This window comes from Pseudophryne corroboree, chromosome 9, assembly GCF_028390025.1.
Source record: "Pseudophryne corroboree isolate aPseCor3 chromosome 9, aPseCor3.hap2, whole genome shotgun sequence".
Classification (NCBI taxonomy): Eukaryota; Metazoa; Chordata; class Amphibia; order Anura; family Myobatrachidae; genus Pseudophryne; species Pseudophryne corroboree.
In genome coordinates, this window is record NC_086452.1 from 95,429,710 (window position 1) to 95,456,734 (window position 27,025).

At 47.9% G+C, this 27,025-nt stretch overlaps 1 protein-coding gene across 1 annotated transcript in view; it reads right to left on the reverse strand.

The window, feature by feature from the left end:
* DHCR24 (24-dehydrocholesterol reductase) overlaps positions 1-19,896 on the reverse strand; it is a 75,713-nt gene extending 55,817 nt beyond the window's left edge. The window contains exon 1 of the mRNA XM_063939660.1: positions 19,779-19,896. The gene's annotated coding sequence lies outside the window, so the exon portion shown is untranslated. The remainder of the gene's footprint in view (positions 1-19,778) is intronic.
* Between the last annotated feature and the right edge of the window lie 7,129 nt (positions 19,897-27,025).

The window sequence follows — 27,025 nt, forward strand, 5'->3', positions numbered from 1 at the left end:
ATTCAGAATCCACCCGTGCTGTTTTAGCACTTCTTGAGACAGTGCTAATCCCATCTCTAGCTGTTCTCTGGACCTTGCCCTTATTAGGAGATCGTCCAAGTATGGGATAATTAATACGCCTTTTCTTCGAAGAAGAATCATCATCTCGGCCATTACCTTGGTAAAGACCCGAGGTGCCGTGGACAATCCGAACGGCAGCGTCTGAAACTGATAGTGACAGTTCTGTACGACGAACCTGAGGTACCCCTGGTGTGAGGGGTAAATTGGAACGTGGAGATACGCATCCTTGATGTCCAAGGATACCATAAAGTCCCCTTCTTCCAGGTTCGCTATCACTGCTCTGAGTGACTCCATCTTGAACTTGAACTTCTTTATGTACAGGTTCAAGGATTTCAGATTTAGAATAGGTCTTACCGAGCCATCCGGCTTCGGTACCACAAATAGAGTGGAATAATACCCCTTTCCTTGTTGTAAAAGGGGTACCTTGACTATCACCTGCTGAGAGTACAGCTTGTGAATGGCTTCCAAGACCGTCACCCTGTCGGAGGGGGACGTTGGTAAAGCAGACTTCAGGAAACGGCGAGGTGGATCCGTCTCTAGTTCCAACCTGTACCCCTGAGATATTATCTGCAGGATCCAGGGATCTACCTGCGAGTGAGCCCACTGCGCGCTGAAATTCTTGAGACGACCCCCCACCGCCCCCGAGTCCGCTTGAGAAGCCCCAGCGTCATGCTGAGGCTTTTGTAGAAGCGGGGGAGGGCTTCTGTTCCTGGGAAGGAGCTGTCTGTTGCTGTCTCTTCCCCCTTCCTCTGCCTCGTGGCAGATATGAATATCCCTTTGCTCTCTTGTTTTTAAAGGAACGAAAGGGCTGCGGTTGAAAAGTCGGTGTCTTTTTCTGTTGGGGAGTGACTTGAGGTAAAAAGGTGGATTTCCCGGCTGTAGCCGTGGCCACCAAATCCGATAGACCGACACCAAATAACTCCTCCCCTTTATACGGCAAAACTTCCATATGCCGTTTTGAGTCCGCATCGCCTGACCACTGTCGCGTCCATAAACTTCTTCTGGCCGAAATGGACATCGCACTTACCCGTGATGCCAGTGTGCAGATATCCCTCTGTGCATCACGCATATAAAGAAATGCATCCTTTATTTGCTCTAAAGACAGTAAAACATTGTCCCTATCCAGGGTATCAATATTTTCAATCAGAGACTCTGACCAAGCTACCCCAGCACTGCACATCCAGGCTGTCGCTATAGCTGGTCGTAGTATAACACCTGTATGTGTGTATATACTTTTTTGGATATTTTCCATCCTCCTATCTGCTGGATCTTTAAGTGCGGCCGTCTCAGGAGAGGGTAACGCCACTTGTTTTGATAAGCGTGTGAGCGCCTTGTCCACCCTAGGAGGTGTTTCCCAGCGCGCCCTAACCTCTGGCGGGAAAGGGTATAAAGCCAATAACTTCTTTGAAATTAGCATTTTTTTATCGGGGGCAACCCACGCTTCATCACACACCTCATTTAATTCATCTGATTCAGGAAAAACTATAGGTAGTTTTTTCACACCCCACATGATACCCTGTTTTGTGGTACCTGTAGTATCAGCAATATGTAACGCCTCCTTCATTGCCAAAATCATATAACGTGTGGCCCTACTAGAAAATACGGTTGATTCGTCACCGTCGCCACTGGAATCAGTGCCTGTGTCTGGGTCTGTGTCGACCGACTGAGGCAAAGGGCGTTTTACAGCCCCTGACGGTGTTTGAGGCGCCTGGACAGGCACTAATTGATTGTCCGGCCGTCTCATGTCGTCAAACGACTGCTTTAGCGTGTTGACACTATCCCGTAATTCCATAAATAAAGGCATCCATTCTGGTGTCGACCCCCTAGGAGGTGACATCCCCATATTTGGCAATTGCTCCGCCTCCACACCAATATCGTCCTCATACATGTCGACACACACGTACCGACACACAGCAGACACACAGGGAATGCTCTTAACGAAGACAGGACCCCACTAGCCCTTTGGGGAGACAGAGGGAGAGTTTGCCAGCACACACCAAAAGCGCTATATATGACAGGGATAGCCTTATAATAAGTGCTCCCTGTATAGCTGCTTTAATAATATAGTTTTGCCACAATTTTGCCCCCCCCCTCTCTTGTTTTACCCTGTTTCTGTAGTGCAGTGCAGGGGAGAGCCTGGGAGCCTTCCTGACCAGCGGAGCTGTGTGAGGAAAATGGCGCTGTGTGCTGAGGAGATAGGCCCCGCCCCTTTTTCGGCGGGCTCGTCTCCCGCTCTTTAGTGGATTCTGGCAGGGGTTAAATATCTCCATATAGCCCCCGGAGGCTATATGTGAGGTATTTTTAGCCAAAAAAGGTTTTCATTTGCCTCCCAGGGCGCCCCCCTCCCAGCGCCCTGCACCCTCAGTGACTGCCGTGTGAAGTGTGCTGAGAGGAAAATGGCGCACAGCTGCAGTGCTGTGCGCTACCTTAAGAAGACTGAGGAGTCTTCTGCCGCCGATTCTGGACCTCTTCTCGTTTCAGCATCTGCAAGGGGGCCGGCGGCGAGGCTCCGGTGACCATCCAGGCTGTACCTGTGATCGTCCCTCTGGAGCTAATGTCCAGTAGCCAAGAAGCCAATCCATCCTGCACGCAGGTGAGTTCACTTCTTCTCCCCTAAGTCCCTCGTTGCAGTGATCCTGTTGCCAGCAGGACTCACTGTAAAATAAAAAACCTAAGCTAAACTTTTCTAAGCAGCTCTTTAGGAGAGCCACCTAGATTGCACCCTTCTCGGCCGGGCACAAAAATCTAACTGAGGCTTGGAGGAGGGTCATAGGGGGAGGAGCCAGTACACACCACCTGATCGTAAAGCTTTACTTTTTGTGCCCTGTCTCCTGCGGAGCCGCTATTCCCCATGGTCCTTTCAGGAACCCCAGCATCCACTAGGACGATAGAGAAAAGATATTGTTTTTTCCATTAGTACTACAAGTCCCAGCAAGCCTCCCCCGCAAGCTGGTACTTGGAGAACCACAAGTACCAGCATGCGGGAGAAAAACGGGCCCGCTGGTACCTGTAGTACTACTGGAAAAAAAATACCCAAATAAAAACAGGACACACACACCGTGAAAGTAAAACTTTATTTCATACGCCGACACACACATACTTACCTATGTTGACACGCCGACTGCCACGGTCTCCGACGATCCGAGGTACCTGTGAAAAAATTATACTCACCTTCCAGCGTCCAGAGGTACATCCAGGTCCAGAGATAATCCACGTACTTGACAAAACAAAAAAACGAACACCGATCCATACCGGACTAGAAAGGGGTCCAATGCTTTCACATCAGACCCCTTTCTCCCGAATGCCGGGACATCACGTGACTCCTGTCACTGAAGTCCCTTCAGCCAATCAGGAAGCGCTACTTCCGTGGCGCTCATCTGATTGGCTGTGCGCTGTCTGTGATGTGACAGCGCATCGCAAAGCCGTTCCATTACTTTCAATGGTGGGAACTTAGCGGCTAGCGGGGGGGGGTCACCCGCCGGTCAGCCGCTGACCGGCGGGTGACCTCACCGCTAGCCGCTAAGTTTCCACCATTGAATATAATTGACTGGGCTGTGCGATGCGCTGTCTGCTCAGACGCACAGAGCCAATCAGATGAGCGCAACGAAGTTGCGCTTCCTGATTGGCTATAGAGACCTTTCTGTGACAGCTGTCACTGACAGGTCTCTCTGCATTCGGGGATAGGGGTCCCATGTGTCAGCATGGGACCCCTTTCAGTCCGTTTGGTCGGGTATTTGCGGTTTGTTATTTTCTACAAGTACGTGGATGTATCTCTGGACCATGGCTGAGGTGAGTATATTGATCTTTTTTTTCAGGTACCCCTGGATTCTACATGGAGAAGAGGACCGATGTCGGCGTGTGAACATAGGTAAGTATGTGTGTGTCGACGTAAGAAATAAAGTTTTACTTTCACGGTGTGTGTGTCCTGTTTTTATTTGGGTATTTTTTTTCCAATAGTACTACAGGTACCAGCGGGCCCGTTTTTCTCCCGCATGCTGGTACTTGTGGTTCTCCAAGTACCAGCTTGCGGGGGAGGCTTGCTGGGACTTGTAGTACTACTGGAAAAAACAATATCTTTTAATTATCACAAAAGGCTATCAGCCCTCCCATCCACAGCCCACTGGATGGGGGGGGGGGACAGCCTCGGGCTTCACCCCTGGCCCTTGGGTGGCTGGGGGGGGGGGGACCCCTTGATTGAAGGGGTCCCCACTCCCCCAGGGTACCCCGGCCAGGGGTGACTAGTTGGATATTTAATGCCACGGCCGCAGGGCACGGCATAAAAGTGACCCCCGGCTGTGGCATTATCTGTCCAGCTAGTGGAGCCCGATGCTGGTGTTAAAAATACGGGGGACCCCTACTCTTTTTGTCCCCCGTATTTTTGGCACCAGTACCAGGCGCAGAGCCCGGTGCTGGTTTTAAAAATACGGGGGATCCCCTGTCAATTTTTTCCCCGCATTTTTAGAACCAGGACCAGCTCGAAGAGCCCGAGGCTGGTTATGCTTTGGAGGGGGGATCCCACGCAATTTTTTTTTCGGATTGTACCGTTCCAGCAAAAAAAAAAAAAAAAAAAAAAAAATTTTAAAAAAATTATAAATATTTGTGCCTCAAAAAAAAAAAAAAAAAAAAAAAAAAAATTTAAAAAAATTATAAATATTTGTGCCTCAAAAAAAAAAAAAAAAAAAAAAAAAAAAAAGTACCTAATCCCTTCTAATATAAATAGATCTGCTATTCCCAAAAAAAAAAAAAAAAACACAAAAAAAACCATGTTTAAATTTTTTTTTATTTGTTTTCACCCTCCAAAGTGTGGCGGATTGAAAATGACGAATTTGCTGTCTAAAAGCACTGCTGTCGAATTTCCAAACTTGAATTGAATATGCTTTGGTCGAATTGCAGCACTTATATCATTGCAGAAAAGTCGAATTTGCAAAAATTCGAATTTCAAAAAGTCGAATTTTGAAAGTCCGTTTTTTGGTCGGAAAGCACTGAATTGCATAGGCGAATTTTTTTTTTTGGTCGAAAATGACCCGAAATTCGACAATTTCGGGAATTCGACCGCAATTGCATATACCCCATTATGTGCTTTGACTTGGGTCTCATCACCATGATATCTCATTATGGTATGCAATTATTCCAAAATACGGAAAAATCCGATATCCAAAATACCTCTGGTCCCAAGCATTTTGGATAAGGGAGACTCAACCTGTATTGATTTTTGCGCTTAATTATGTGCCCCCCCTCTCTTTTTACCCTCTTCCACCGTGTATCTGCAGGGGAGAGGCTGGGGAGCTTCCTCTCAGAAGTGCTGTGTAGAAAAAACATGGCGCTGGTCGGCGGGCTTCTGTCCCGCTTAAATATACATTTTCTTGGCGGGGGCTCATACATATATACAGTGCCCAACTGTATTTATGTGTACATTTGCCAAAAGAGGTCCATATGCTGCCCAGCACCCCCCCCCCCCCCCCACCTGCGTCCTTACAGTGACCGGAGTATGTGAGGTGTGTTTGGAGCAATGGCGCACAGCTGCAGTGCTGTGCGTTACCTCATGTGAAGAACGGAGTCTTCTGCCGCCGATTTCGAAGTCTTCTTGCTTCTCATACTCACCCGGCTTCTGTCTTCCGGCTCTGCGAGGGGGACGGCGGCGCGGCTCTGGGATCGGACGACGAGGGTGAGATCCTGTGTACGATCCCTCTGGAGCTAATGGTGTCCAGTAGCCTAAGAAGCAGGACCTAGCTTCAGAGAGTAGGGCTGCTTCTCTCCCCTCAGTCCCACGATGCAGGGAGTCTGTTGCCAGCAGAGCTCCCTGAAAATAAAAACCTAACAAAATACTTTCTTACAGCAAGCTCAGGAAAGCTCACTGAACAGCACCAAGCTCGTCCGGGCACAGATTCAAACTGAGGTCTGGAGGAGGGACATAGAGGGAGGAGCCAGAGCACACCAGAATCTAAATTCTTTCTTAAAGTGCCCATGTCTCCTGCGGAGCCCGTCTATTCCCCATGGTCCTTACGGAGTCCCCAGCATCCACTAGGACGTTAGAGAAAAGGGAAAGCAACCAGAACCTTTCTAGGAATCTGAAATTTTTTCTCTGGGTTTTCCCAGGATTTTACAAATATAGCGTTTAATCCCTTAGACGCAGGGAAGGTTAGCGAGGCTTTCTTATTGTAATTGAAATAAGACTCCTCAACCTGCTCGGGTGTTGTATCAGTAATATTCAAAACATCTCTAATGGCCTCAATCATCAACTGCACCCCTTTTGCAAGAGATGCCGCCCCCCCGCAGCACATCCCCATCACAGTCTGCCACGTCAGAATCGGTATCCGTATTATCTTGCATAATCTGGGCAAGAGCACGTTTTTGGGAGCGTACTTTAGGGGGCCCTGAGGTAACAGAACCAGACCAAACTGCTATAGAGTTCTGTAAAATCTGAGTTGCAGTCTCATTTTGTGCAACCCTAGTAGAAATCATATTTTCAAAGAGAGGGTAACCACTCAGGCTCCCTTGTAGGGACCTGTGCTAACAAAGTGCAATCCTGATTACATGGAATGGGATCATCCTGAGAGGAATTATCCTCTACAGCATATGACACAGAGTCCCTGGACATAGCTTAATGGAGACAACAAACACTCCACACACTCACACAGGGAAGGGGCAAACAGAGTCTCCCCCTAAGAATGCCAAGAGAGACACAGAGGTTGGTGCCAACCCACACACAGCGCTTCAAGATAGGGAAACCTCTTCCCAGCGCTTACTGTGTACCTTAATAGGTTGCACAGTACAGATATATGCAGCCTCCCCCCCCCCCCCCCCCCCCCCTTCTACAATCCCCTGGTACTGTACAAGATAGCTGGAGTTGATTTGGAGGGACAGCTCTTCTGTAGGCAGAAAAATAAGAATTTACTCACCAGTAATTCTATTTCTCGTAGTCCGTAGTGGATGCTGGGTACTCCGTAAGGACCATGGGGAATAGACGGGCTCCGCAGGAGACTGGGCACTCTAAAAGAAAGATTAGGTACTATCTGGTGTGCACTGGCTCCTCCCTCTATGCCCCTCCTCCAGACCTCAGTTAGGGAAACTGTGCCCAGAAGAGCTGACACTACAAGGAAAGGATTTGGAATCCAGGGTAAGACTCATACCAGCCACACCAATCACACCGTACAACTTGTGATAACTATACCCAGTTAACAGTATGAACAACAAATGAGCCTCATTAACAGATGGCTCATAACAAAACCCTATAGTTAAGCAATAACTATATACACGTATTGCAGAGAGTCCGCACTTGGGACGGGCTCCCAGCATCCACTACGGACTACGAGAAATAGAATTACCGGTGAGTAAATTCTTATTTTCTCTGACGTCCTAGTGGATGCTGGGTACTCCGTAAGGACCATGGGGATTATACCAAAGCTCCCAAACGGGCGGGAGAGTGCGGATGACTCTGCAGCACCGAATGAGCAAACTCAAGGTCCTCCTCAGCCAGGGTATCAAACTTGTAGAATTTTGCAAATGTGTTTGAACCCGACCAAGTAGCAGCTCGGCAAAGTTGTAAAGCCGAGACCCCTCGGGCAGCCGCCCAAGAAGAGCCCACCTTCCTCGTGGAATGGGCTTTGACTGATTTAGGATGCGGCAGTCCAGCCGCAGAATGTGCAAGTTGAATCGTGCAACAGATCCAGCGAGCAATAGTCTGCTTAGAAGCAGGAGCACCCAGCTTGTTGGGTGCATGCAGGATAAACAGCGAGTCAGTTTTTCTGACTCTAGCCGTCCTGGAAACATAGATTTTCAGGGCCCGGACTACGTCCAGCAACTTGGAAGCCTCCAAGTCCCGAGTAGCCGCAGGCACCACAATAGGTTGGTTCAAATGAAACGCTGATACCACCTTAGGGAGAAATTGGGGACTAGTCCTCAAATCTGCCCTGTCCATATGGAAGATCAGATAGGGGCTTTTACATGACAAAGCCGCCAATTCTGACACATGCCTAGCCGAAGCCAAGGCCAAAAGCATGACCACTTTCCACGTGAGATATTTCAACTCCACGGTCTGAAGTGGCTCAAACCAATGTGATTTTAGGAAATCCAACACAACGTTGAGATCCCAAGGTGCCACTGGAGGCACAAAAGGGGGCTGAATATGCAGCACTCCCTTAACAAACGTCTGAACCTCAGGCAGTGAAGCCAGTTCTTTTTGAAGGAAAATAGACAGGGACGAAATCTGGATTTTAATGGATCCCAATTTTAGGCCCATAGTCACTCCTGACTGTAGGAAGTGCAGAAATCGACCCAGCTGAAATTCTTCTGTTGGGGCCTTCATAGCCTCACACCAAGCAACATATTTTCGCCATATGCGGTGATAATGTTTTGCTGTCACATCCTTCCTAGCTTTTATCAGCGTAGGAATGACTTCAACCGGAATGCCCTTTTCCATCAGGATCCGGCGTTCAACCGCCATGCCGTCAAACGCAGCCGCGGTAAGTCTTGGAACAGACAGGGCCCCTGCTGTAGCAGGTCCTGTCTGAGAGGCAGAGGCCAAGGGTCCTCTGAGATCATATCTTGTAGTTCCGGGTACCAAGTCCTTCTTGGCCAATCCGGAACGATGAGTATAGTTCTTACTCCTCTCTTTCTTATTATCCTCAGTACCTTTGGTATGAGAGGAAGAGGAGGGAACACATAAACCGACTGGTACACCCACGGTGTCACTAGAGCGTCCACAGCTATCGCCTGAGGGTCCCTTGACCTGGCGCAATATCTTTTTAGCTTTTTGTTGAGGCGGGACGCCATCATGTCCACCTGTGGCCTTTCTCAACGATTTACAATCAGCTGGAAGACTTCTGGATGAAGTCCCCACTCTCCCGGGTGGAGGTCGTGCCTGCTGAGGAAGTCTGCTTCCCAGTTGTCCACTCCCTGAATGAACACTGCTGACAGTGCTATCACGTGATTTTCCGCCCATCGGAGAATCCTTGTGGCTTCTGCCATCGCCATCCTGCTTCTTGTGCCGCCCTGTCGGTTTACATGGGCGACCGCCGTGATGTTGTCTGACTGAATCAGCACCGGCTGGTTTTTAAGCAGGGGTCTTGCCTGACTTAGGGCATTGTAAATGGCCCTTAGTTCCAGAATATTTATGTGTAGGGAAGCTTCCTGTTTCTTCCCTGAGTGACTGCCCCCCAACCTCGGAGGCTTGCATCCGTGGTCACCAGGATCCAGTCCTGTATGCCGAATCTGCGGCCCTCGAGAAGATGAGCACTCTGCAGCCACCACAGCAGAGACACCCTGGCCCTCGGGGACAGGGTGATCAGCCGATGCATCCGAAGATGCGATCTGGACCACTTGTCTAACAGATCCCACTGAAAGATCCGTGCATGGAACCTGCCGAATGGAATTGCCTCGTAAGAAGCTACCACCTTTCCCAGGACTCGCGTGCAGTGATGCACCGACACCTGTTTTGGTTTTAGGAGGTCTCTGACCAGAGATGACAACTCCTTGGCCTTCCCCTCCGGGAGAAACACCTTCTTCTGTTCTGTGTCCAGAAACATACCCAGGAACAGCAGACGCGTCGTAGGAACCAGCTGCGACTTCGGGATATTCAGAATCCAGCCGTGCTGTTGTAGCACTTCCTGAGATAGTGCTACTCCGACCAACAACTGCTCCCTGGACCTCGCCTTTATAAGGAGATCGTCCAAGTACGGGATAATTATAATTCCCTTCTTTCGAAGGAGTATCATCATTTCGGCCATTACTTTGGGAAATACCCTCGGTGCCGTGGACAGACCAAACGGTAACGTCTGGAATTGGTAATGGCAGTCCTGTACCACAAAACGGAGGTACACCTGGTGAGGTGGGTAAATGGGGACATGTAGGTAAGCATCCTTGATGTCCAGTGATACCATGTAATCCCCCTCTTCCAGGCTTGCAATAACCGCCCTGAGCGATTCCATTTTGAACTTGAACTTCCTTATATAAGTGTTCAAGGATTTCAAATTTAGAATGGGTCTCACCGAACCGTCTGGTATCGGTACCAAACACATTGTGGAATAGTAACCCCGTTCCTGTTGAAGGAGGGGAACTTTTATTATCACCAGCTGGAGGTACAGCTTGTGAATTGCCGCCAGTACTACCTCCCTGTCCTGGGGAGTAGCTGGCAAGGCTGATTTGAGGTAAAGGCGAGGGGGAGACGTCTCGAATTCCAGCTTGTATCCCTGAGATACCACTTGTAGAACCCAGAGATCCACCTGTGAGCGAACCCACTGGTCGCTGAAGTTCCGGACACGAGCCCCCACCGCACCTGGCTCCACATGTGGAGCCCCAGCGTCATGCGGTGGACTTAGTGGAAGCAGGGGAGGATTTTTGTTCTTGGGAACTGGCTGTCTGGTGCAGCTTTTTCCCTCTACCCCTGCCTCTGGGCAGAAAGGACGCGCCTTTAACCCGCTTGCCTTTCTGAGGCCGAAAGGACTGTACTTGATAATACGGTGCTTTCTTAGGCTGTGAGGGAATCTGAGGTAAAAAAGTCGACTTCCCAGCTGTTGCTGTGGATACGAGGTCTGAAAGACCGTCCCCAAACAATTCCTCACCCTTATAAGGCAAAATTTCCATGTGCCTTTTAGAATCAGCATCACCCGTCCACTGCCGAGTCCATAATACTCTCCTGGCAGAAATGGACATCGCATTAATTCTAGATGCCAGCCGGCAAATGTCCCTCTGTGCATCTCTCATATATAAGACTACGTCTTTAATATGCTCTATGGTTAGCAATATAGTGTCCCTGTCAAGGGAATCAATGTTATCAGACAGGGAATCAGACCACGCTGCTGCAGCACTGCACATCCATGCTGAAGCAATAGCAGGTCTCAGTATAGTACCCGAGTGTGAATACACAGACTTCAGGATAGCCTCCTGCTTTCTATCTGCAGGCTCCTTTAAGGCGGCCGTATACTGAGACGGCAGTGCCACCTTTTTTGATAAGCGTGTGAGCGCTTTGTCCACCTTAGGGGATGTCTCCCAGCGTAACCTATCCGTTGGCGGGAAAGGGTACGCCATTAGTAACCGCTTAGAAATTACTAGTTTCTTATCTGGGGAACCCCACGCTTCTTCACACAATTCGTTTAACTCATCAGATGGGGGAAAAGTCACTGGCTGCTTTTTCTCCCCAAACATAATACCCTTTTTTGTGGTAACCGGGTTTATGTCAGCAATGTGTAAAACATCTTTCATAGCCGTAATTATACATCGGATGGCCCTTGTGGACTGTACATTTATCTCATCCTCGTCGACACTGGAGTCAGACTCCGTGTCGACATCTGTGTCTGCCATCTGAGTCAGCGGGCGTTTTTGAGCCCCTGATGGCCTCTGAGACGCCTGGGCAGGTGCGGACTGAGCTGCCGACTGTCCCATGGCTGTCACGTCATTAAACCTTTTATGTAAGGAGTTGACACTGTCGGTTAAAACCTTCCACATATCCTTCCACTCCGGTGTCGGCCCCACAGGGGGCGACATCACACTTATCGGCTCCTGCTCCGCCTCCACGTAACCCTCCTCCTCAAACATGTCGACACAGCCGTACCGACACACCGCATACACACAGGGAATGCTCTGACTGAGGACAGGACCCCACAAAGTCCTTTGGGGAGACAGAGAGAGAGTATGCCAGCACACACCACAGCGCTATATAATCAGGGATGTACACTAACACAAAGTGATTTTTCCCTATAGCTGCTTTACATATACAATTTGCGCCTAAATTTAGTGCCCCCCCTCTTTTTTTTACCCTTTGAGCCTGGAAACTGCAGGGGAGAGCCTGGGGAGCTGTCTTCCAGCGGAGCTGTGAAGAGGAAATGGCGCCAGTGTGCTGAGGGAGATAGCCCCGCCCCCTTCTCTGCGGACTTCTCCCGCTCTTATATTTATATTATGGCGGGGGATTTTGCACATAATAAGAATTTACTTACCGATAATTCTATTTCTCGGAGTCCGTAGTGGATGCTGGGGTTCCTGAAAGGACCATGGGGAATAGCGGCTCCGCAGGAGACAGGGCACAAAAAAGTAAAGCTTTTACCAGATCAGGTGGTGTGCACTGGCTCCTCCCCCTATGACCCTCCTCCAGACTCCAGTTAGGTACTGTGCCCGGACGAGCGTACACAATAAGGGAGGCAATTTGAATCCCGGGTAAGACTCATACCAGCCACACCAATCACACCGTACAACTTGTGATCTAAACCCAGTTAACAGTATGATAACAGAAAGAGCCTCTTAAAGATGGCTCCTTAACAATATAACCCGAATTTGTTAACAATAACTATGTACAGTATTGCAGATAATCCGCACTTGGGATGGGCGCCCAGCATCCACTACGGACTCCGAGAAATAGAATTATCGGTAAGTAAATTCTTATTTTCTCTATCGTCCTAAGTGGATGCTGGGGTTCCTGAAAGGACCATGGGGATTATACCAAAGCTCCCAAACGGGCGGGAGAGTGCGGATGACTCTGCAGCACCGAATGAGAGAATTCCAAGTCCTCTTTTGCCAGGGTATCAAATTTGTAGAATTTTACAAACGTGTTTTCCCCCGACCACGTAGCTGCTCGGCAGAATTGTAATGCCGAGACCCCTCGGGCAGCCGCCCAAGATGAGCCCACCTTCCTTGTGGAATGGGCCTTAACAGATTTAGGCTGTGGCAGGCCTGCCACAGAATGAGCAAGTTGAATTGTGTTACAAATCCAACGAGCAATCGTCTGCTTAGAAGCAGGGGCACCCAACTTGTTGGGTGCATATAGTATCAACAGCGAGTCAGATTTTCTGACTTCAGCCGTCCTTGAAATGTATATTTTTAAGGCTCTGACAACGTCCAACAACTTGGAGTCCTCCAAGTCGCCAGTGGCCGCAGGCACCACAATAGGTTGGTTCAGGTGAAACGCTGATACCACCTTAGGGAGAAAATGCGGACGAGTCCTCAGTTCTGCCCTATCCGAATGGAAGATTAGATAAGGGCTTTTATAAGATAAAGCCGCCAATTCAGATACTCTCCTGGCGGAAGCCAGGGCCAGTAACATAGTCACTTTCCATGTGAGATATTTAAAATCCACCTTTTTCAATGGTTCAAACCAATGGGATTTGAGGAAATCTAAAACTACATTTAGATCCCACGGTGCCACCGGAGGCACCACAGGAGGCTGTATATGCAGTACTCCTTTAACAAAAAGTCTGTACCTCAGGAACTGAGGCCAATTCTTTTTGGAAGAATATTGACAGGGCCGAAATTTGAACCTTAATAGATCTCAATTTGAGACCCATAGACAATCCTGATTGTAGGAAATGTAGGAAACGACCCAGTTGAAATTCCTCCGTCGGAACACTCCGATCCTCGCACCACGCGACATATTTTCGCCAAATGCGGTGATAATGTTTCGCGGTGACTTCCTTCCTTGCCTTAATCAAGGTAGGAATGACTTCTTCTGGAATGCCTTTCCCTTTTAGGATCTGGCGTTCAACCGCCATGCCGTCAAACGCAGCCGCGGTAAGTCTTGAAAGAGACAGAGACCCTGTTGTAGCAGGTCCCTTCTCAGAAGTAGAGGGCACGGGTCGTCCGTGACCAACTCTTGAAGTTCCGGGTACCAAGTCCTTCTTGGCCAATCCGGAGCCACTAGTATTGTTCTTACTCCTCTTCACCGTATAAACTTCAATACCTTTGGTATGAGAGGCAGAGGAGGAAACACATATACTGATTTGTACACCCAAGGTGTTACCAGTGCGTCCACAGCTATTGCCTGTGGATCTCTTGACCTGGCGCAATACTTGTCCAGTTTCTTGTTGAGGCGAGACGCCATCATGTCTACCATTGGTCTTTCCCAACAGTTTATTAGCATGTGGAAGACTTCTGGATGAAGACCCCACTCTCCCGGGTGAATATCGTGTCTGCTGAGGAAGTCTGCTTCCCAGTTGTCCACGCCCGGGAAGAACACTGCTGACAGTGCTATTACGTGATTCTCCGCCCAGCGAAGAATCTTGGCAGCTTCTGCCATTGCACTCCTGCTTCTTGTGCCGCCCTGTCTGTTTACATGGGCGACCGCCGTGATGTTGTCCGACTGAATCAACACCGGTTTTCCTTGCAGGAGTGGTTCCGCCTGGCTTAGAGCATTTTAGATTGCTCTTAGTACCAGAATGTTTATGTGAAGAGACTTTTCCAGGTTCGTCCATACCCCCTGGAAGTTTCTTCCTTGTGTGACTGCTCCCCAACCTCTCAGGCTGGCGTCCGTGGTCACCAGGATCAAATCCTGTATGCCGAATCTGCGGCCCTCCAATAGATGAGCCTTTTGCAACCACCACAGAAGATATACCCTTGTCCTTGGCGACAGGGTTATTCGCAGGTGCATCTGAGGATGCGACCCTGACCATTTGTCCAACAGATCCCTTTGGAAAATTCTTGCATGGAATCTGCCGAATGGAATTGCTTCGTAAAAAGCCACCATTTTTCCCAGGACTCTTGTGCATTGATGTACAGACACCTTTCCTGGTTTTAGGAGGTTCCTGACAGGTCGGATAACTCCTTGGCTTTTTCCTCGGGAAGAAAAACCTTTTTCTGAACCGTGTCCAGAATCATCCCTAGGAACAGCAGACGTATCGTCGGAAAACAGCTGCGATTCTTGGAATATTTAGAATCCAGTCGTGCCGTCGAAGAACTACTTTAGATAGTGCTCTTCCGACCTCCAACTGTTCTCTGGAACTTGCCCTTTTTAGGTCGTGCAAGTAAGGGATAATTTAGATGCCTTTTTTCTTTGAAGAAACATCTTTTCGGCCATTACCTTGGTAAAAAGGCCCGGGGTGCCGTGGATAATTCAAACGGCATCGTCTGAAACTGATATTGACAGTTCTGTACCACGAACCAGAGGTACCCTTGATGAGAAGGACAAAATTTGGACATGGAGGTAATCCTTGATGTCCAGGGACACCATATAGTCCCCTTTTTTCCGGTTCGCTATCACTGCTCTGAGTGACTTTATCTCGATTTGAACCTTTTATGTAAGTGTTCAAAACATTTTAGATTTAGACTATGTGTCACCAAGCCGTCTGGCTTCAGTACCACAATATAGTGTGGAAAAATAATACCCTTTTCCTTGTCGTAGGAGGGGTACTTTGATTATCACCTGCTGGATATACAGCTTGTGAATTGTTTCCAATGCTGCCTCCCTGTCGGAGGGAGCCGTTGGTAAAGCAGACTTCAGGAACCTGCGAGGAGAAGATGTCTCGACTCTCCAATCTTTACCCCTGGGATAATACTCGTACGATCTAGGGGTCAACTTGCGAGTGATCCCACTGCGCCCTGAGACTCTTGAGACTACCCCCCCACCTTGAGTCCGCTTGCACGGCCCCAGCGTCATGCTGAGGACTTGGCAGACGCGGTGGAGGGCTTCTTTTCCTGGGAAAGGGCTGCCTGCTGCAGTCTACTTCCCTTACCTCTATGTCTGGGCAGATATGACTGGCCTTTTGCCTGCATGCCCTCATGGGAAAGGAAAGATTGAGGCTGAAAAGACGGTGTCTTTTTTTTTTTTTTTTTAGCTGAGATGTAACTTGGGGTAAAAAAGGTTGGATTTCCCAGCTGTTGCTGTGGTCCCCAGGTCCGATGGACCGACCCCCAAATAACTCCTTCCCTTTATACAGCAATACTTCCATCTGCCGTATGGGATCTGTATCACCTGACCACTGTCGTGTCCCTGACATCTTCTGGGAGATATGGACAACGCACTTATCTTGATGCCAGAGAGCAAATATCCCTCTGTGCATCTCACATACATATATATAGAATGCATCCTATTAAATGCTCTACATGAATAAAATATTTTCAGTCAGGGAATCCGACCAAGCCAACCCAGCACTGCATCTCCAGGCTGATGGCGATCGCTGGTCGCAGTATAACCACCGTATGTGTGTATATACTTTTTAGGATATTTTTCCAGCTTCCTATCAGCTGGCTCCTTGAGGGCGGCCGTATCTGGAGACGGTAACGCCACTTGATAAGCGTGTGAGCGCCTTATCACCCTAAGGGGTGTTTCCCAACGTACCCTAATTTCTGGCGGGAAAGGGTATAACGCCAATATTTGCTATCGGGGTAACCCTACGCATCATCACACACTTCATTTTATTTTATCTGATTCAGGAAAAACTACAGGTAGTTTTTTCACTCCCACATAATACCCTTTCTTGTGGTACTTGTAGTATCAGAAACACGTAACACCTCCTTCATTGCCCTTAACGTGTGGCCCTAATGAGAAATACGTTTGTTTATTCACCGTCGACACTGTATTCAGTGTCCGTGTCTGTGTCGACCGACTGAGGTAAATGGGCGTTTTTAAAACCCCTGACGGTGTTTCTGAGACGCCTGGACCGGTCCTAATAGATTGTCGGCCGTCTCATGTCGTCAACCGACCTTGCAGCGTGTTGACATTCTCACGTAATTCTCTAAATAAGCCATCCATTCCGGTGTCGACTCCCTAGAGAGTGACATCACCATTACAGGCAATTTCTCCGCCTCCTCACCAACATCGTCCTCATACATGTCGACACACACGTACCGACACACAGCACACACACCGGGAATGCTCTGACAGAGGACAGGACCCACTAGCCCTTTGGGGAGACAGAGGGAGAGTCTGCCAGCACACACCAAAAACGCTATAATTATATAGGGACAACCTTATATAAGTGTTTCTCCCTTATAGCATCTTTTATATATATACAATATCGCCAAAATCAGTGCCCCCCCTCTCTGTTTTAACCCTGTTTCTGTAGTGCAGTGCAGGGGAGAGCCTGGGAGCCTTCTCTCCAGCTTTTCTGTGAGAGAAAATGGCGCTGTGTGCTGAGGAGATAGGCCCCGCCCCTTTTTCGGCGGGCTCGTCTCCCGCTATTTTTGAAGTTAGGCAGGGGTTAAATATCTCCATATAGCCTCTGTGGGCTATATGTGAGGTATTTTTTGCCTCTAATAAGGTTTTTATTTGCCTCTCAGAGCGCCCCCCCCAGCGCTCTGCACCCTCAGTGACTGTTGTGTGAAGTGTGCTGAGAGGAAAATGGCGCACAGCTGCAGTGCTGTGCGCTACCTTAAGAAGACTGAGGAGTCTTCAGCCGCCGATTTTGGACCTCTTCTCTCTTCAGCGTCTGCAAGGGGGCCGGCGGCGCGGCTCCGGTGACCATCCAGGCTGTACCTGTGATCGTCCCTCTGGAGCTAGTGTCCAGTAGCCAAGCAGCAAATCCACTCTGCACGCAGGTGAGTTCACTACTTCTCCCCTAAGTCCCTCGTTGCAGTGATCCTGTTGCCAGCAGGACTCACTGTAAAGTAAAAAACCTAATCTAAACTTTCTCTAAGCAGCTCTTTAGGAGAGCCACCTAGATTGCACCCTTCTCGTTCGGGCACAAAATCTAACTGGAGTCTGGAGGAGGGTCATAGGGGGAGGAGCCAGTGCACACCACCTGATCTGGTAAAAGCTTTACTTTTTTGTGCCCTGTCTCCTGCGGAGCCGCTATTCCCCATGGTCCTTTCAGGAACCCCAGCATCCACTTAGGACGATAGAGAAATATAGTTTATTGGACTATATTATGTGCTTTTAGCCATAGAAGGTACTCTAATTGCAGCTCAGGGCGCCCCCCCCAGCGCCCTGCACCCATCAGTGACCGGAGTGTGTGGTGTGCATAGGGAGCAATGGCGCACAGCTGCAGTGCTGTGCGCGCTACCTTCATGAAGACCGAAGTCTTCAGCTGCCGATTTTCAGGATGTTCTTCTTGCTTCTGGCTCTGCAAGGGGGACGGCGGCGCGGCTCCGGGACCGGACGATCGTGGACGGGCCCAGTGTTCGATCCCTCTGGAGCGAATGGTGTCCAGTAGCCTTAGAAGCCCAAGCTAGCTGCAAGCAGGTAGGTTCGCTTCTCTCCCCTCAGTCCCTCGTAGCAGTGAGTCTGTTGCCAGCAGATCTCACTGAAAATAAAAAACCTAACAAATACTTTCTTTACTAGAAGCTCAGGAGAGCCCCTAGTGTGCAACCAGCTCGGGCCGGGCACAGATTCTAACTGAGGTCTGGAGGAGGGGCATAGAGGGAGGAGCCAGTGCACACCAGATAGTACCTAATCTTTCTTTTAGAGTGCCCAGTCTCCTGCGGAGCCCGTCTATTCCCCATGGTCCTTACGGAGTACCCAGCATCCACTAGGACGTCAGAGAAAATGGCACTGAACGCTGCTGGGTCCGCTCTGAGAAGCGCTGCCACCTTTCATGGTGCTGCTTCCCGCTCTCCTATAGATTATACTGGCCTGAGGAATTGTGCTGGCAGTGATCCTGGGACCCTGACAGGCTTTCTGGATAGTGTAGGGTGCAGGCTCAGGGCGCCCCTCACAGCGCCACACTATGTACCGCTGAGCCCCGGAGCACAGTTAGTACTGCGCTCCATACCCTGTTGCCGCCATCTTCACACCAGCTTCCCGCTTGCCAGGGGGGCTGGTGACTAACTCGCCACAAGTCTTCTGTCTCTGTAAGGGGGTGGCGGCATGCTGCTGGGGTGAGCGATCCCCTGTGGCGGGGAACATTCGATCCCCTCAGGAGATCCGTGTCCTGTCAGCGGAGATAGTGGCTCAGACCCCGCAGGGCGGACACTACTCCCCCCCTTAGTCCCTCGAAGCAGGGAGGCTGTTGCCAGCAGCCTCCCTGTAAAATGATAAACTCTAAAAAAAAACTTTTACCAGAGAAGCTCTGTAGAGCTCCCCTAGCTGTGACCGGCTCCTCCGGGCACATTTTCTAAACCGAGTCTGGTAGGAGGGGCATAGAGGGAGAAGCCAGCCCACACTCTCAAACTCTTAAAGTGCCAATGGCTCCCAAAGGACCCATCTATACCCCACCATGGTACTAATGTGGACCCCAGCATCCTCCAGGACATAAGAGAAATAATAATCGAATGTTACCCTATTTACAATCACAGTTGACATTTGTGATATATGAACAAACAAAACAGCACCACCATAAAATGTAGGGTAATGATGTCACATAACGATAGTAAGCACACATAATGTACTTACAGTATCTGCATACATTAGGGAGTAGGAACTTATAATTATAGGCCTGTATGCTTGGAATTTCTAGGCCATGTGTGACAGTATGAATGGTGAATGCACAATAATATAACAAAATCAGTTCACACAAAAAGCTGATAAAATAACAGGTGATGTACAGGTGGCACGTAGTACAAAGGTAAACTACACGGCTAGGACAGAATCTAACATGCACATGGTGTAAGTCAGGTGACAACTACAACCCTAATCATCAATTCCCAGCTATATAAATGGCATTGCAGCTCTCCTGCTGATGTAGAACTACAAGTCACAGGAAGTCCTGCCAGACATCAATGACAGCACTCTGTCACTCGTACAGGGGCCCTGCAGCTGTTGCATGGACACAGGCTCCTGCAGAACATGGAAGACACAGGTATCCCTCCCACTTACACATGGAGGTTACAGCACACACAACGCATGGGCAGCATGACATGTACAGCACTACTGCATTCACTGTGGAGGTGTAATGCTGCATGCACTCTGGCTCTATGCTGCTGCTGTGTAATGCTGCATGCACTCTAGCTGTGTAATGCTGTATGCACTATGGCTGTGTAATGCTGCTCCTCCCTGCCAGCCCGGTTCTCGCATTCAGGCAACACATCACATCCTCAGCACATTACCGGGGCTGACTATACAGTAATAAGTGACAATATAATACCTGCGGCTCCACACACGCGCTTTTTCCCGCACCTGACCTCCGATCACTCGTGTTCTAGAATTCTGACCACACACTTTTCCTGTCAAACTAAGCCCAGCCCAGTCGCATAGCTCCGCCCAACGCGCTTCACTGTTGGCTTATCCGCCAAGCCATCAAGATAAATCCAGGTGGCGTGTACTAGAAATGATCCAATCAGAGCTTGTGCTCAGCATCGGAACAGAGTGGAAAGCTGCACTAGCCAATCCTGTGAGCGAGGGGCGGGACGGAGCGGTTGCTATAGGGACGGATGAGCGAGATGCACTAGTCTAGTGTTATATTTTATTAAATGCCCATGTATTCCAAAGCTGTAGTGTAATTAGGAAGTAAGTAACATTTACTGTCCAACTACAGCTTCAGAATAATAAACCATTATTACACCTCACTATGTATATTATGCACTACTGTATTATCAGGGCCGAAACTAGGATTTTTGTCACCCGGGGCAAGGTAGTCATTTGACACCCCCCCCCCCCCCCCCCCCCCCGGCAAAAAAAAAAAAAAAAAAAATATTTTACAATAAATAAATAAAAATAATAATAATAAAAATTAAAATAAATAAATTCATGAATAAAAATATTATATATATATCTCTTTCAGAACTTTTTTACCTGAAAAATTGCCTTTTCTAACATGAATTTCATATCCAGGAAAAAGTGTCCCCATTTTACACAGTACGACAGGCAAGTGTCCCCATTCCCCATTTTACACATTGCGGCAGACAGGTGACCCCATTTTACACATTGCGGCAGACAGGTGTCCCCATTTTACACATTGCGGCAGGAAAAAGTGTCCCCATTTTACACATTGCGGCAGACAGGTGACCCCATTTTACACATTGCGGCAGACAGGTGTCCCCATTTTACACATTGCGGCAGGAAAAAGTGTCCCCATTTTACACATTGCGGCAGGCACGTGTCCCCATTTTACACAGTACGCTGGCAAGTGTCCCCATTTTACACATTGCGGCAGGAAAAAGTGTCCCCATTTGACACATTGCGGCAGGCACGTGTCCCCATTTTACACAGTACGCTGGCAAGTGTCCCCATTTTACACATTGCGGCAGGAAAGTGTCCCCATTTTACACATTGCGGCAGGAAAAAGTGTCACCATTTTACACATTGCGGCAGGAAAAAGTGTCCCCATTTTACACATTGCGGCAGGCACAGGTCCCCATTTTACACATTGCGGCAGGAAAAAGTGTCCCCATTTTACACATTGCGGCAGGCACAGGTCCCCATTTTACACATTGCGGCAGGAAAAAGTGTCCCCATTTTACACATTGCGGCAGGCACAGGTCCCCATTTTACACAGTACGCTGGCAAGTGTCCCCATTTTACACATTGCGGCAGGCACAGGTCCCGATTTTACACAGTACGCTGGCAAGTGTCCCCATTTTACACATTGCGGCAGGCACAGGTCCCCATTTCACACAGTACGCTGGCAAGTGTCCCCATTTTACACATTGCGGCAGGCACAGGTCCCCATTTTACACAGTACGCTGGCAAGTGTCCCCATTTTACACATTGTGGCAGGAAAAAGTGTCCCCATTTTACACATTGAGGCAGGCACAGGTCCCCATTTTACACAGTACGCTGGCAAGTGTCCCCATTTTACACATTGTGGCAGGAAAAAGAGTCCCCATTTTACACATTGAGGCAGGCACAGGTCCCCATTTTACACATTGCGGCAGGCACAGGTCCCCATTTTACACATTGCGGCAGGACGGTGGTGGAGGGAGAGAGAGAGAGAGGAAGGGAGAGGGGATGACTTACATTTGAAGCGGTTCTCGCCGCTCTTCAGCCGCCTCTCCCTCCTCGTCCGGTCTGCGCGGCTCCCCCTTCTCCCTCCTCCGGCGGGGTTTCGTGGAATGACGCGTTTGCGCCGTGACGTCACGACGCAATCGCGTCATTCCGCGAAACCCTGCCCCCCGAGCTGGGCACTCGGGAGAAGGGGGTTTCAACGTTATAAAAGTGCCGCGGCGGGTGTTAGGGGGTCTCGGCGCCCCCTCCAATCCGGCGCCCAGGTCGCCTGCCCCCCTAGCCCCCCCCTAGTTTCGGCCCTGGTATTATTATACAACTGCTGATGCTAGCTGCTTCTCAGTGTAATCCTAGCCTGTTTCTTCTTATCCCGCCATAGATTGCTATGGTGATTGTGTTACCACCACAGTGTTTGTTCCCAGAGTGTAAGTAATATGTGTAGCAAGTGATAAAGCTAAATATTTATCTTATTTAAAACCCTTTGAGAGGTCCTATGAACACTGTACGCTATTGACGTATGAAGTACCGTAAGGGTACGCACGTTGCGTAACAATCGCTTAGCCGTAGTCGAGACGCTCAAGCGTCACGTTCGCTCACGGCCAAGAGATCACAGGCAGGCACGCTATTGGCTGCCGACTAACGTAATGATTCGCTATAGCGTAGCGGACGCTCGGGACCACGAGGAGATCACCAGCGGCGCAGACGCTCACAATGTTAAACCTTTATATCTAAACCATAAACAATGTAATATGCAGTAAAACCTTAGTGTAGTGATAGGGTGTAAATGCAACACAGTGTAACCTTATTAACTTAAAAGCTGTTCGAGCGTCACCGACGCTCTGAGAATACTTAACACTATAAGAAATACACAAATACCGTGCTTAGGGTCTAACGCCTTATATGAATGTTATACTTGCAAAAAGAATAATACAGTACAAGTCATACACTACAATATAACATAGACTAACTAACCAGATAACTACACAGGAAATACAATACAATTACGTTTAAGGAAAAATAAGAGAGAAAGAGGAGGAGAGAGAGAGAGATATGGCTCACAATAACAAGAAAGACAATATGATTGCGGAGAAAACTTACGCACAAAGGGGAACGATCGCATGCGCCTCTGGACATCCAGCTCCCGATTATCAGCAATGAGAACCGTTGAAGAGTGAGAGCTGGATGTGATCGGCTTGTCTATTTATGCCCCACACACAATACAATTCAATGGTCCCTACAATCTCATTGTTCATTGGACACAGGAATTCGTCTTCGCACTATAACAAAAGGTCATAGGTTGATTCATACAGGTGGGCTGTGACTACTTACAACTGCTCAGGTGGGTGGGAAACTAGGTTTCCCGCCGCATGGATAAGTAAGTGCAAATAATAGTAAATGGACATAAACTTCTTATGTCCATAACTATTCGCACGAGCGATTAATTCGCTTCAAACCAACACCGGAATATTGCTAATTAAATACTCTTCCGATGGATACTAAACACCACTGTATGACCCATGTCTGACCCTTCGTATCAAACAAAGAGGGATCTCTCTGTCCATGAACATGCTATATTAACTAAACTTTCAGAATCTATCAAAGGGACCATGATCTACAAAATACATTATATAGTGAAAATATGTATCGATTGAGTCGCACGCTACGAACACATAAACTCTACCGTAAATACGCATACCGTGCCCCTGCGGGTGCCCGCAGCGGCGAGTATGCGCACGCACGGCAGGGCTCATGAACGTGCAACAGGCACTCGCATGAGGTGCAAATATGGCAGTGTGTAGCGTGATATTTTTCTGACTTTGACAGTCCACCCTTTGGCAGTCAACAATAACTGCCACTTCCTAAAACATTTCAAAACGAGAAAAATATATGTCAGGTGTAAATACATTTCCATGGTTGGGTAAGGGAGGAGGGAAGAAGGTGTGAAAAGGGTATGACCTAGTGAGATAGCAGAAGCATGTGTGTATGAATCCATGTTTGGGGGGTCATGTATCATCGTGCCGTACGTGTTGTAAATCAAGCTTCGAGGTATTGCGAAGTATACATTTGAATTCCTTCTTATCCCGTGGTACGGGTCTGTGGATGGGCTGTCAAACTTTACCGAGCTCTTTTCGGATTTTGGTTGCAACAAAATGGGGGAGCACATTTTAGTTGATGATACATGGATGGGGGAATATGTGATTGCTGATATCTGTGCCTGTATTCCCTATCGACTATGTGTGTCATTACCTGAAGGTTGTAGAGATGAAGATAAAGAACACTTATGGTAAATGCAGTGGTATTCTATGTCAGGTTAATGAACATTTGTCGGTTGAAGTCTTGTTCGGTGTCTGTTGAATGCAGTCTTCTTTGGGCTTTTGCCAATAGGTGTGAGCAAAAGCTTTGTCAATGTCCATAGACTTACAAAAGTGTTGGGCTAGCGTAATTTTAAATTTCTAGGGAAACTGGGGGTCTATGGCATAGTTCATCAAATATCTGTGTATAAGGTTGTCAAAACTTCTGCTTTAATCCATCAGTTGTCTATATACAGGATCATCAAATTTCTTGTCCAAGTGGGTCTTTTTACCTTGGGGAGAACGGAAAAACAGGTGAAAGAAACGGACCGTATAATCGCATTTTCATCACATCATTGTTTCTACAGTTGGGTCATAAATCAAATCCATTGGAATTACAATTTCCTCACTCCTTAGACTCATTACCCTGGTACTACGTTTGCACTTCGTTAAAGCCTGAACGCACCTAAATATCAAGCCAATCGTTATGACAACACCTAAGATACATAGGAGAAACTTCCCTACATCCATTATGACTCCTTGAGCCCATTCTCCTAAACCAGAGAACCAATTTCGCGGGTTCAACCATGACACCCAACCAGTCAGCTCATTACCCACAGCAGCAAGAGTGAGATTGTGTCTCCTGCGAAATTCCCACTTTAATTGGAGAATATCGTCCATCTTTTGGTCTATGACCTCGACCGGGTCCTCGGTACTATTCGTTATATATGTGCAGCATTTCACGCCGTACTGCGTTGCCAGTGTGACACAATATCCACCTGTCACTGCTGTGAGATAATTAAGAACCATTCTGTGCTGAACCAGTTCTGTTTTATAAGCTTGAAGTTCTCTTCCAGTATACCTAAACGTGTCATCATACATTTCTGTGATATTGTCTAACAAATTTGCGAGCGCAGATATGTATTTATAATTCATCACTCCTCGAGCGGTGCGAGTGAAATCTAACGCAAGCAGGACCTGAATCCCGGTGGATTCAGGGATCAGATCAGAGGCCGGATGCTCTGTCCTTTCTGTCAGTTGCCTTTTAACTACGTGCTCGTAATGAGTGTGAGTATAATGAGCTTGGGCACCACGGTGTATATCTTTCATTTTGGCATGTGATACAGTCATTACTTCAGGCAGTACTTTTCCAATATAACACAATCCTTCAGAGTGCCACTTATACGCCTTCCTCCCGCATATGAAATATGCATCATCGGGGAGAACATATGGGACGGAGTAGGACATAACCATATTACACATCCTCCATGTGAAATCTCCTACCCCTAATTCTCCCATCTGTCTAGTACACGTATCAGTTTGTACGATATGTGCACAGTATCCTGGTGATACTTCTCCAACTCTCGTAATCCTACTTCCTAGGGTATACCTATATCGGAAAGATTTTTCTCTACTGGCTATGTGGTGTATAAGCTCTGTATCTGTCGGCATTCTATCTGCTCTATATGAAAAGGTCATGGTTTGGTTACTCCATGACACTTCCCAATTTCCCGGCTTTCGGGGATTGGTAATGTTAAAACATATTAGGGATCTATCCACATGATATTGGTGGAGCTTCAAACTAGGAGGACTGGAGATATTAAACCTCCTGTCCACCGGTCTCCCACCCTTTAGCTCAAGTACCTCCCCTACTGTTAAAGGAAATGGTACTAGCCCTGATTTGCTATGACCTTGAGGTACTTGAGAGCATACCCAACAATCTGTTTGATTTAACACACTACCCACTAAGGAGTGATAGTCACTCAATGGATGCCGGTCCATGTGGATATTAAAACTGGATTGGCATTTCTTAATGCACCCATCCTCAACTACATTGTCACAGAGCCTACAGATACAGTTTTCTTTTCAGCTAACAATCCTTCACAATGTTTACAAATAACATGGCTGCTAGATCGTTTCCGGTACTCGCCTTTGCTTGGTGGTTGTGTTGCTATTGGAAATTTACACCTCTGTCTCAGTCATCGGGATCTTTCTGGATCCTTTCTCGACCTCACTGGTACTCTCACCGAAACAGACTGCTCTGGTCAACATCAGGGTCAACAGGAAAATCCATATCACAGTCTCTTGTGGCAAGTCCATCTTACAGGAGGAGTAAAGAAGAAATTTGTAATGGGGGTACAGGAAAACAGTTTGAGGGGGAGAGAAACTTGTTACGATAATTAGTTCTCTTGTCTTGTTGTTCTTCTTGTTCTGCTGTCATCTCAAAGGTGCTGTCTCTCAGTCTTCCAAACGAACATTCCGGTGATGCAATATTCCTTCCAAACCAGCGATCTTTCTGTAAGGAGCAAAAAATCTTGCATTACCATTTGTCTAACTGATGTGTGACATACCATCTTTAAAACATGAAAACATGAGTGAGAAGAGAGAGAAAACAAAAAAACAAAAGAGAGAGAGAACAATTCATATATTTATATATAACATAACACATCAATAAACAACAACAAAAAAACATTTTTTTTTTTTCAAACATTTTAAAACATTGTCAGATCATCAGGCTGTCATATCTACATGTCCAATGGTTTCCTTGCGCAGTCTCTCCCCCCCGCACCTCCATACTCCACCCTTTGTATCTGGCCAGGATACATTGATGCGGATAGGTCATGCTGGGGTTTGGTAGACTTCTGCAAAGACCAAGTAGATATGCAATGTTTGAGTCCTATCAATAGTCGTCAGAGATGGGGAGAGAAAAAGAAACATTTCACAGATACATTTACAACGTTTCACCCGGTCATTCCTGTGTTCTTCAGGGAATGACTTCCCAATTTATTAACCGTTACCTCAGGCTTACCATCAGTCCTAATGATCACCTTTCCTGAAATACATTTTATGGGTATGGGCCAAAATTCTTCCTATCTGATCCCTGATTATAATTTGGTGTGTCATAACTTTTGCTCATTTTCATGTCTAGGGGGTCTGACTTTATGTGGGCTGTTGCAGTTGCTGGCATAATGCCCTTCTCTTTTACAAAGATAACAAACCCTGGGTTTCCTCCAAGTGTCAATGACCTGAGGTCTTGGTTGATTTGATGCCTCCTCAAACGCTCGGATGCTCATCACCATCAACCGTTTTCCCTGTACTCCCCTGTTTCCTTGGATATCATGGTTATGTTGTTGTCTAGGGGGCTGATGTGACTTTTGTC